Raw genomic sequence first — 12,853 nt, 5'->3', positions numbered from 1 at the left:
GACAGCTGAAGAGCAAAGATAATTTCCACTAGTGGCAATACGGTTTTACAAGGGGAAATGTTATCATGCTGAGCCATTTTGTGGCTGACTCCTACATGGATATACAAATGAGTAATGGGGGAAAGGGCTTAATACTGTGCTGCACAACAGCCACCCACAGTTCAGTCCTTGCACATTAGAACTGCTCCCCGCTCACACCCTTTAAGAGCACACCACCCCAAAAGGGCAGCCAGCTTGCAGGATCAAGGCCATAGCTGGTATTGAGTTTGAAACTTTTTGGTGTCCCAGCTATGGCTAGAATAGAAAGAGGTCAATTAAAAAAGCACTCACATTTTTAGTTCCCTCAAAGTATTTATTCCTTGGGGTCTTGAAAACTAAAATGCTTAAAACATCCAAGCTATTTAATGTTTAGAAATAACATCTACAAACATGCAGCAGCCATACTTTCTAGCATTTTTAATAGACAATTTATGGATTCAGTTTCAATAAAATATTACAATTCTTGAGCCAACCAATATCATACTATTAAAATGCCTTATTCATTTATCTGATGTTGTTCCACTGACTTATGTGCATCCATTGACATCTAAGCTATTAACTGCAGTGTCTCACACATATCCATGGTATGATGGTACAATAATTGCACTTCATACACTTCAATGTTTTGACATTAATTTCAGTTCCTTCATATGCTTCTGCATTGTGATGTTAACTGCAGTGCCTCAGACATTTCTACTGACAGAGTAATAGTTGCAACGGTGCCTAACTGCAGTGTTAATGGCAGGGTCTCTGCCCTGGTGTACACTATGACTTTAGGTCAAATTTAGCAGCATTAGATGGATTTAACCCATGAAGCCATTTTTGTCGACTTAAAGGGCTCTTAAAATCGATTTCTGTACTCCTCCCCGACGAGGGGATTAGCGCTGAAATAGACATCACTGGGTCAAATTTGAGGTAGTGTAAACACAATTCAATGGTATTGGCCTCCTGGAGCTATCCCAGAGTGCTCCATTGTGACCACTCTGGACAGCACTTTCAATTCAGATGCACTAGCTAGGTACACAGGAAAAGCCCCAGGAACTTCTGAATTTCATTTCCTGTTTGGCCAGCGTGGCAAGCTTATCAGCACAGGTGACCATGCAGTCCCAGAATCGCAAAAGAACTCCAGCATGGACTGAACGGGAGATACTGGATCTGATCACTGTATGGGGAGACGAATCCGTGCTATCAGAACTCAGTTCCAAAAGACAAATGCCAAAATATTTGCAAAAATCTCCACAGGCATGATGGACAGAGGCTACAACTGGGACCTGCAGCAGTGCCGTGTGAAAGTCAAGGAGCTCAGGCAAGCCTACCAAAAGACAAAGGAGTCAAATGGTCGCTCTGGGTCAGATCCCCATACATGCTGCTTCTATGATCAGCTGCATTGTATTCTGAGGGGGGGCCCTTCCACTACCCCACCCTTGTCTGTGGACACCTGCAAGGGGGGAGTCTTATGCAACAGGGATGAGGATTTTGGGGATGAGGAAGATGAGGAGGAGGAGGAGGGTAGTGCACAACAGGCAAGTGGAGAAACTGTTCTCCCCGACAGCCAGGAACTGTTTATCACCCCTGAGCCAATACCCTTTCAACCCTTCCAAGGTGGCTCCCGGACCATGAAGCTGGAGAAGGCATCTCTGGTGAGTATACCTTTGTAAATATAATACATGGTTTAAAAGCAAGCGTGTTTAATGATTAATTTGCCCTGAAGACTTGGGATGCATTTGTGGCCAGTACAGCTACTGGAAAAGTCTGTTAACATGTCTGGGGATGGAGCAGAAATCCTCCAGGGACATCTCCATGAAGCTCTCCTGGAAGTACTCCCAAAGCCTTTGCAAAAGGTTTCGGGGGGGCAGCCTTATTCCATCCTCCATGATAGGACACTTTACCACGCCAGGCAAGTAGCATGTAGTCTGGAATCATTGCATAACAAAGCATGGCAGTGTATGGTCCCAGTGTTTGCTAGCATTCAAGCAACATCCATTCTTCATCTCTCTGTGTTATCCTCAGGAGAGTGATCATCCCAGAGAATTGGGTGGAGGGGGGGTTAGTTGGGTTTGTGGTGCACATAACCTGAAAACCACAGCCCCTCCTTTTAAATGGCCAACCCAACTTGTGCTTGGTATGGGAAAGGAGGGCGCTTCTGTTCGAAACCATTCCCACATGTTATGAAGGTTGAAGAATTCGAAAGACTGTGGCTTACCATGGCTGCCTGCAAGCCAAATTCTGTTGCCTGGCCCTGCATGTGTGATCTCTCACACCAAACCAGCAGGCCCTCAATATAAGAGGCAAAATGTGACCTTTTACCGAAAGCACATGTGCTATGTAATGTTACCAGCTTGGTTCACGTGAAAGAGTCTACCCTTTGTTCTCTAAAATGTGTCTTTTTAAATACTACTCTCCCTTTTTTTCCTCCCACAGCTGCAAATGTTTCAATGCTCCCCCTGTCATCTCCGTCCCAGAGGCTAGAGCAGATAAAAAGGCGAAAAATCGCCTTGAAATGTTCTCTGAGCTCATGCAGTCCTCCCACACTGAAAGAGCTCAGCAGAATGCGTCGAGGCAGACAATGTAAGAGTCCAGGAAAGCAGAAAATGAACGCGAGGACAGGAGGGATGAGCAAGATGAGATGTTGAAGAGGAGAGGTGGCAGCAGCATGATGAGAAAAGGCAGGATGCAATGCTGAAGCTACTGGGGGATCAAACTGATATGCTCTGGCATCTGGTGAAGCTGCAGGAAAGGCAGCAGAAGCACAGACTGCCGCTGCAGCCCCTGTGTAACCGCCTGCCCTCCTCCCCAAGTTCCGTAGCCTCCTCACCCAGATGCCCAAGCATGCGGGGGTGGGAGCCCTCTGGGCACCCAACCACTCCACCCCAGAGGACTGCCCAAGCAACAGAAGGCTGGCATTCAATAAGTTTTGAAGTGCAGTGTGGCCTTGTCCTTCCCTCCTCCCCTCATCCACCACCCCACCTGCTGCTTCCCTCCTCTCCCACCCCTCCCGGGCTACCTTGGCAGTCATCCCCCTATTTGTGTGATGAATTAATAAAGAATGAATGATTTTGAAACAACAATGACTTTATTGCCTCTGCAAGCAGTGATCGAAGGGGGGAGGGCGGTTGGCTTACAGGGAAGTAGAGTGAACCAAGGGGGCATGTTTTCATCAAGGAGAAACAAACAGAACTCTCACACCATAGCCTGGCCAGTCATGAAACTGGTTTTCAAAGCTTCTCTGATGCGCAGCATGTCCTGCTGTGCTCTTCTAATCACCCTGGTGTCTGGCTGCGCGTAATCAGTGGCCAGGAGATTTGCCTCAACCTCCCACCCCGCCATAAACGTCTCCCCCTTACTCTCACAGATATTATGGAACACACAGCAAGCAGCAATAACAATGGGAATATTGGTTTCGCTGAGGTCTAACCGAGTCAGTAAACTGAGCCAGCACACTTTTAAACGTCCAAATGCACAGTCTACCACCATTCTGCACTTGCTCACCCTATAGTTGAACAGCTCCTGACTACTATCCAGGATATCTGTGTATGGCTTCATGAGCCATGTCATTAAGGGGTAGGCTGTGTCCCCAAGGATAACTATAGGCATTTCAACATCCCCAACAGTTATTTTCTGGTCTGGGAAGTAAATCCCTTCCTGCAGCCATTCAAACAGACCAGAGTTCCTGAAGATGCGAGTGTCATGAACCTTTCCCGGCCATCCCACGCTGATGTTGGTGAAATGTCACTCGTGATCCACCAGTGCTTGCAGCACCATTGAAAAGTACCCCTTGCGGTTTATGTACTGACTGCCCTGGTGGTCTGGTCCCAAGATAGGGATATGCATTCTGTCTATCGCCCCACCACAGTTAGGGAATCCCATTGTAGCAAAGCGATCCACTATGACCTGCACATTTCCTAGAGTCACCACCCTTGATAGCATCAGCTCAGTGATTGCATTGGCTACTTGGATCACAGCAGCCCCCACAGTAGATTTGCCCACTCCAAATTGATTCCTGACTGACTGGTAGCTGTCTGGCGTTGCAAGCTTCCAGAAGGCTATCGCCACTTGCTTGTGAACTGTGAGGGCTGTTCTCATCTTGGTATTCTTGCACTTCAGGGCAGGGGAAAGCAAGTTACAAAGTTCCATGAAAGTGCCTTTACGCATGCGAAAGTTTTGAAGCAATTGGGAATCATCCCAGACCTGCAACACTATGCGGTCTCACCAGGCTGTGCTTGTTTCACAGGCCCAGAATCAGCATTCCACGGCATGAGCCTGCCCCATTGCCACCAGGAAGTCCAAATTGCCGGGGTCAGTGGTTTGAGAGAAGTCTGTGTCCATATCCTCATCACCGCACTGCCATTGCCTCCTTGCCTGCTTGTGCAGGTTTTGGTTCTGCACATACTGCAGGATAACGAGCGAGGTGTTTACAATGCTCCTAACTGCCACAGTGATCTGAGCGGGCTCCATGCTTGCCATGGTATGGCGTCTGCAGGAGAGCAGAGTTGCAGTGGAAGCGGTGGCTGACGATGGATGCCACAAGAATAGACATTTATAGAGAACGACAAGAGGACCTGCGAGGTGGATTCATGAGAGCAGGAGAGCAGAGTTGCAGCAGAAGCGGTGGAGGCTGACGGTTAGCACCACACACATTTTCCAAGGAAGAATACACATACCCAGGAGCCCATGACAGACAACATGGACAAATTCTCTATTGAGACAATAGCAGCAGAGCAGAGTTGCAGCTGAAGCAGTGTATGATGACGGTTAGCAGTCCTACTGCACCGTCTACTGCCAGCAGCATCCAGGACACAACAGCGGCGGTGTCGGTGAGCTGAGCTGAGTGGGCTGCATGCTTGCTGTGGTATGGCGTCTGCGTGGAAAAAAGACGCAAAATGATTGTCTGCCATTGCTTTCACAGAGGGAGGGGAGACTGACGACTTGTACCCAAAACCACCTGCGACAATGTTTTTGCCCCATCAGACACTGGGAGCTTAACCCAGAATTCCAATGGGCGGCATAGACTGTGGGAACTGTGGGATAGCTACCCACAGTGCATTGCTCCGTAAGTCGATGCTAGCCACAGTAGTGAGGATGCACTCCACCTACTTAATTCGCTTAGTGTGGACATACCCAATCAACTGTATAAAATCAATGTCTAAAAATCAACTTCTATAATATTGACCTAATTTCATAGTGTAGACATACACTTAGACTTAGGCACTGCCATTTACATTGTAACAAAACTAACCAATGCAAGTTACATGGAAAAAATGAAATTAGATTCCCTCCCACCAAAAAATTCTAGGCTAAGTATAATTTAGCCAAATTTACAAGGACACCATATAAGGGAAAAATCACATTCCATACCTGTCACAATCATTACATTAGTGAAAATGAAATAATTTTTAAATGTCATCTTTTCCCTTCTTCTATCTTTCTTTGTCATATTTCATTCAACGTTGTCAATGCAAACAATCACTTTTGCTTTACCAGTAATTGTGAAATTAAACATTGTTATGCTTGTGTTTCTATCTAACACTAATATTTTAAAAATAAACCTTGTTTTATCAGTTTGCAAATTATAATTTTTAAGCACCTGAAAGCATTTCTGTTTTAAGAAAAGGAGTACTAGTGGCACCTTAGAGACTAACCAATTTATCTGAGCATAAGCTTTTGTGAGCTACAGCTCACTTCATCAGATGCATTCAGTGGAAAATTCTGTTTTTTAGGTTTCATAAAATGTTCCATTACAAAACGTAGATTTACTAAAGAGAACATCTTTATATTCCTCACTCACCTCATTGTGCAACATGAAAGATCTGGCTGTACATTAATTGCTCTAAACTCTGCAGAAGAAAACCAAGAATTTGAGCATGTCTGAACGCACTGTGTATGAGGTAGAAAAAGAACACAAGGCTCCTTCTCACCCCTACATTGGGACTAGGCACAATCCCAAACCCTGCTTTCCCAATACACAAGGACCAGGGAAATCTAGGGCACCAGTCTAATACACGGATAGCGCCTCTGGATTCCAAAACGGATCCATGAAAATTAGGGAGATAGTAGTGCCATGACCTTAGTCCCTAGTTCACATCAGCCAGTAGAGATACAGGGATCACACCTCAACACTGTAAATGATTGTAGCAATGCCTGCTCAGGTCCATTCACTTCCAGTCTTCTGCATTCTAGGTACTTAGAGGAAACAGCCACTGGTGTATAACCCCTCCACACACAGAGATAGATCATAGTTGGTGAGTTAAAGCCACTTCTTCCACTAAAGTTATGTGATATTTAGACACAGTGGGCTACATTTTGCCTTTATATGAACATGCGGTGGCTCCCATTAACATCAATGAATGGGCCCACATGAGTATGTGAATACAAAATTTAATTCAGTGAAGTGAGTTAAGGGCAGAATCATAGAAGTGTAGGACTGGAAGGGAACTTGAGAGGTCTTCTAGTTCAGTCCCTCCACCCAAGGTAGGACTAAGTATTATCTAGATCATCCTCTTAACAGGTGTTTGTCTAACCTGCTCTTAAAAATCTCAAATGGTGGAGATAGCATGACAACTTTGCGATTCCCCTGTCTGGCTTGAGTCACTCCTTCAATAGTGTTTTCACGTACCAGCTTTTGGTACATAAAAGGCACAGCTCAATATAAATTAAGGTTAGAAATCCATTTTGTCTGTCACTAGCAACAGTCACTAAAATAAAACAAAAACGCCCCAAATAACTTAGTGCTTCACTAGTTTGTTAACTGTACTGATCAATGCTCTGCTCCTTTGCTGCTGTGTATCTACAGTCTCAGTTAATTTTACTGAGTGATGGAAATACATGATGCATTTGTAGGTTATCATGGTTTGAAGGAGGGAGGGTTGTTTTTGGTTTTTTTTAGCATCAGAACCAAAAACTGGTTGATCAACAGCTTTTGGAAATCCTATTTAACTTTTGCCTACTTTTTTATTTTTTCCCCTTTTTCTTTTAAACTACAAAGCAAACTAGAGTAAAAGAAAAAATGATGAAAAATAAGGTAAAGGTAGATGAATGCACATATTTGTGTCTGTTACTTTTAAATATAAAGGGGGTAATGTGAATTCAGGTGTTCTCGGAGAGCCATTAATTTTGGGAGCAAAGTGGCAAAGATCACTTCTGTGCTAAGCAGAGTGTCCATATACACACAAAAGAACACAGTCTGTGTCCCAACGAGCCTACATTCTGGGAGTCAAGCAGTATATAAAGGTTGGGGAAGGGATCAGAACATAAAAATAGCCATACTGGGTCAGATCAGTTGTCCATTGTGACATGCTGTACCACAAAGTAGCATCCTACAACCGCATATTCATCATTGATGTATGATTGTGATATTTCATACAAGGCATACCTTACAAGGTATCATATAAAAGATAATGATCTGCTGAAATCCATTGTTCTGTCAACATATGTGTTTCGTTAGTGTGTATGAAGTTATGAGATTTTGCTATTGAAACATGTTGTGAGTTTAGGAATTGCCCACTGCAAGTTCTCCAGTGAAAACATCCAGGCAGATGTTAAACAATCATTGACCGCAGGGCAGAGGTGAAAGTGGGCTGGTACGAGCTGGTACAGTGTACCGGTAAGAAGTGGCTGCCGGTACGGGCCCATACACAGCCAACATTAAAGCTCTGCCCCTTTTGCCCCCCCCCAGGGATGCTAAGGGGGGGGGGAGCAAAAGAAGCAGCTGCCCCAGGGCTTGGCAATTTAAAAGTGCCCGGGGCTCCTGGCCACTGTTGCCACTACTGCAGCCCTGGCTGGCGCTCTGGTCCTTTACATCGCCACGGAGCCCCGGGCAGTGCGGGCCAGGCAGCGCTGAAGGGCTTGCTGGGGAAAGCTGACCCCCAGCCCTGCCCCTCTGCCTGAGGCTCTCCCCTTCTGGGGGCATGGAGCCAGGCCCCCACACCAGTAAGATTTTTAAGTTACTTTCACCCCTGCTGCAGGGGAATTGTAAACAAGAGATCTACAATGAGATAAGAGACCATTGTGCATGCACCACACAATGGAGATAACTCAACTCTGTGATTCAGCAAGGCCCACCAGGATATGCCTGGGCCAGTATCTTTACAGGGACATGGACTAAGAGCATAAAATAACCTAATCTTCCCAAATTTGTTTCTATAAATATAGACTATGTATTAAAAGAAATTTTCAAGGATATAGATCTCCCTCTATATACTGAGGAGAACAGAAACAGCCCTGTCATAAATATAAAGGGAAGGGTAAACACCTTTAAATCCCTCCTGGTCAGAGAAAAAACCCTTTCACCTGTAAAGGGTTAAGAAGCTAGGATAACCTCGCTGGCACCTGACCAAAATGACCAATGAGGAGATAAGATACTTTCAAAGCTGGAGGGGGGGAGGAACAAAGGCTCTCTCGGTCTGTGTATTGTTTTTTGCTGGGACCAGAGCAGGAATGCAGGTCAGATCTCCTGTAAAGGGCTAATAAGCAATCTAGTTAGACATGCATTATATTCTGTTTTGTTTAAATGGTTGATAAAATAAGTTGTGCTGAATGGAATGTATATTCCTGTTTTTGTGTCTTTTTGTAACTTAAGGTTTTGCCTAGAGGGATTCTCTATGTTTTGAATCTGATTACCCTGTAAGGTATTTACCATCCTGATTTTACAGAGGTGATTCTTTTACCTTTTCTTCAATTAAAATTCTTCTTTTAAGGACCTGATTGCTTTTTCCTTGTTCTTAAGATCCAAAGGTTTGGGTCTGTGTTCGCCTATGCAAATTGGTGAGGATTTTTATCAAGCCTTCCCCAGGAAAGGGGATGTAGGGTTTGGGAGGATTTTTGGGGGAAAGATGTTTCCAAGTGGGCTCTTTTCCTGTTATATATTTGTTAGATGCTTAGTGGTGGCAGCAATAAAGTCCAAGGGCAAAAGGTAAAATAGTTTGTACCTTAGAGAAGTTTTAACCTAAGCTGGTAAAAATAAGCTAAGGGAGTTTTTCATGCAGGTCCCCACATCTGTACCCTAGAGTTAAGAGTGGGGAAGGAACCTTGACAAGCCCAAATCAATATCTGCCCAAGACTGACTTATAACATTAACATTGCCTTTCAAGGTCTCTCCATTGCTCTTTGCTTGAATAAATATGTTGGATCATATTAAAGAAGTTCTGTATTAAAATCACAGATGAGTTTGATTCCCCATAGTTTAAATTCCAGGGTATTACTAATTAAGTGGTCTCTTGGTTTTTGGTACTGTTTCTCTCCCTCTATGTGTGAAACTTGCAAGCTGCTAATTGTGTTAGTACATTCTAAGACAGAGTCTGTTCTCAAAGCAATTCACAGAGACAGAGAGACTCAAAGCAATACTCTAACAACAGAAACAGCACCCAGAGACTCCCCGCCCTTTTGTTGTATTAACAATTGTGATTAAAATAGAGATAGAGGATGTATGTGGATGGATGCTTGGTGTGGATAATAACTGAATGATCAGGGAGGTGCCAGCCTAAGAATCCAGTGTCCATCGGCTGAAGAAGGCATCAAATGGAAATAACCAGATGACCCCCGGAGGGCAGACTGGAATCCACCCAACAGCCTCAAGAATGGGAGAACCAAAGAACAAGATAACATCTAGCAGCACTGAGCCGTCAGGAATGTGCTATCTGCTGATTGATTCAGCAACAGCATGATGAAGCAATTCCCATAGACTGGCATAGGAAGAAATTCCTATAAAAAATAGACTCTAAAAAGTGAGAACTTTGGGGTCTGATTCTGCAAACCAACTTCCAGGAGCATCAGATGAGCATCTGACAAGGACTTGCTCCCTCCTCATGTCCAGGCCACCTGGCCAGTTGCTTGGCATGAGCAACTCTAAGGTTGGTAACTATGATAACAACCTTGCAGAACCTGTGTGTGTGTGTTTGTATGAATGAATGTGTGAATAAATATGAGATTGAATGGAATGTTATAGCTATAACTAACTGCTTACTATGATTCTTTCTGTATTCACAATAAATGTGGTATTTTGCCTTTTTCCCTTTAATAAGATCCTGCTGGTTTTTATTGTATTGGTATAACAAATAGGCTTATCATGCAATTTATATGGGGAAAAAACAGACTTGCTTGTTACACAAGACCCTTAAAAATCCTGGACAACAGGATTGGGTTGTCAGATTTATACCTATATTATCTAGCATTCCAAATTTGTCCTCTTGTAAGGTGTTTCACATCCAGTAGCTCTATGTACACACTGGTGTGGTCTGAGATAGAAAAAAGCTAAACTATGCTGTTAGGTCCCTCTCTTCTATTATATACCATAAGACTCTACCCAAATCAAATCTACAACATTTACTTTGTGTTGCCAATATAGCCTTAAACAAATGTTCTACAGTCCAATAATACCTGTTTAATATCTTGTTCTGGAAGAATTGGATGGATAAAGAGCTTGAAGTATTTTTACATTGAGCCAGATATCTTCCCAGGTTTCTATTATGATACTAAGGCTAAATTCTTTATTCCTATTTTTCTTTGAGACGGAGATTGAGAGGGTAATGTAAAGCATTAAGCCACATATAAGTAATTCCTATAAAGTGACTTTTATTTCCATATTTCTTAGCCCTGGTCTACACTAGGACTTTAGGTCGAATTTAGCAGCGTTAAATCGATTTAAACCTGCACCCGTCCACACAATGAAGCCCTTTATTTCGACTTAAAGGGCTCTTAAAATCGATTTCCTTACTCCACCCCTGACAAGTGGATTAGCGCTTAAATCGACGTTGCCGGCTCGAATTTGGGGTACTGTGGACACAATTCGATGGTATTGGCCTCCGGGAGCTATCCCAGAGTGCTCCATTCTGACCGCTCTGGACAGCGCTCTCAACTCAGATGCACTGGCCAGGTAGACAGGAAAAGAACCGCGAACTTTTGAATCTCATTTCCTGTTTGGCCAGCGTGGCAAGCTGCAGGTGACCATGCAGAGCTCATCAGCAGAGGTGACCATGATGGAGTCCCAGAATCGCAAAAGAGCTCCAGCATGGACTGAACGGGAGGTACGGGATCTGATCGCTGTTTGGGGAGAGGAATCCGTGCTATCAGAACTCCGTTCCAGTTTTCGAAATGCCAAAACCTTTCTGAAAATCTCCCAGGGCATGAAGGACAGAGGCCATAACAGGGACCCGAAGCAGTGCCGCGTGAAACTGAAGGAGCTGAGGCAAGCCTACCAGAAAACCAGAGAGGCGAACAGCCGCTCTGGGTCAGAGCCCCAAACATGCCGCTTCTATGATGAGCTGCATGCCATTTTAGGGGGTTCAGCCACCACTACCCCAGCCGTGTTGTTTGACTCCTTCAATGGAGATGGAGGCAATACAGAAGTAGGTTTTGGGGACGAAGAAGATGATGATGAGGAGGTTGTAGATAGCTCACAGCAAGCAAGCGGAGAAACCGGTTTTCCCGACAGCCAGGAACTGTTTCTCACCCTAGACCTGGAGCCAGTACCCCCCGAACCCACCCAAGGCTGCCTCCTGGACTCAGCAGGCGGAGAAGGGACCTCTGGTGAGTGTACCTTTTAAAATGCTATACATGGTTTAAAAGCAAGCATGTGAAAGGATTACTTTGCCCTGGCATTTGCGGTTCTGCCTTTGCAAAAGGTTTCTGGGGAGGGCAGCCTTATTTCGTCCTTCATGGTAGGACACTTTACCACTCCAGGCCAGCAACACGTACTGGGGAATCACTGTAGAACAAAGCATTGCAGTGTATGTTTGCTGGCATTCAACCAAAATCACGCGGTGGGAGGAGGCAAAATGCGACCTTGTAACGAAAGCACATGTGCTATGTATGTAATGTTAACAGCAAGGTTTACCCTGAAAGAGTGTAGCCACTGTTTTATAAAATGTGTCTTTTTAAATACCGCTGTCCCTTTTTTTTTCTCCACCAGCTGCATGTGTTTCAATGATCACAGGATCTTCTCCTTCCCAGAGGCTAGTGAAGCTTAGAAAGAAAAAAAAACGCACTCGCGATGAAATGTTCTCCGAGCTCATGCTGTCCTCCCACACTGACAGAGCACAGACGAATGCGTGGAGGCAAATAATGTCAGAGTGCAGGAAAGCACAAAATGACCGGGAGGAGAGGTGGAGGGCTGAAGAGAGTAAGTGGAGGGCTGAAGAGAGTAAGTGGCGGGCTGAAGACAGGGCTGAAACTCAAAGGTGGCGGCAGCGTGATGAGAGGAGGCAGGATTCAATGCTGAGGCTGCTGCAGGACCAAACCAGTATGCTCCAGTGTATGGTTGAGCTGCAGCAAAGGCAGCTGGAGCACAGACTGCCACTGCAGCCCCTCTGTAACCAACCGCCCTCCTCCCCAAGTTCCATAGCCTCCACACCCAGACGCCCAAGAACGCGGTGGGGAGGCCTCCGGCCAACCAGCCACTCCCCCACAGAGGATTGCCCAAAAAAAAGAAGGCTGTCATTCAATAAATTTTAAAGTTGTAAACTTTTAAAGTGCTGTGCTTAAAGTGCTGTGTGGCATTTTCCTTCCCTCCTCCACCACCCCTCCTGGGATACCTTGGTAGTCATCCCCCTATTTGTGTGATGAATGAATAACGAATGCATGACTGTGAAGCAGCAATGACTTTATTGGCTCTGCAAGCAATGATTAAAGGGAGGAGGGGAGGGTGGTTAGCTTACAGGGAAGTAGAGTGAACCAAGGGGTGGGGGGGTTCATCAAGGAGAAACAAACAGAACTTTCACACCGTAGCCTGGCCAGTCATAAAACTGTTTTTCAAAGCTTCTCTGATGCGTACCGCGCCCTCCTGTGCTCTTCTAACCGCCCTGGTGTCTGGCTGCGCGTAACC

Source organism: Caretta caretta, chromosome 4 (genome assembly GCF_965140235.1).
Source record: "Caretta caretta isolate rCarCar2 chromosome 4, rCarCar1.hap1, whole genome shotgun sequence".
Classification (NCBI taxonomy): domain Eukaryota; kingdom Metazoa; phylum Chordata; order Testudines; family Cheloniidae; genus Caretta; species Caretta caretta.
This window is presented reverse-complemented; position numbering follows the sequence as displayed.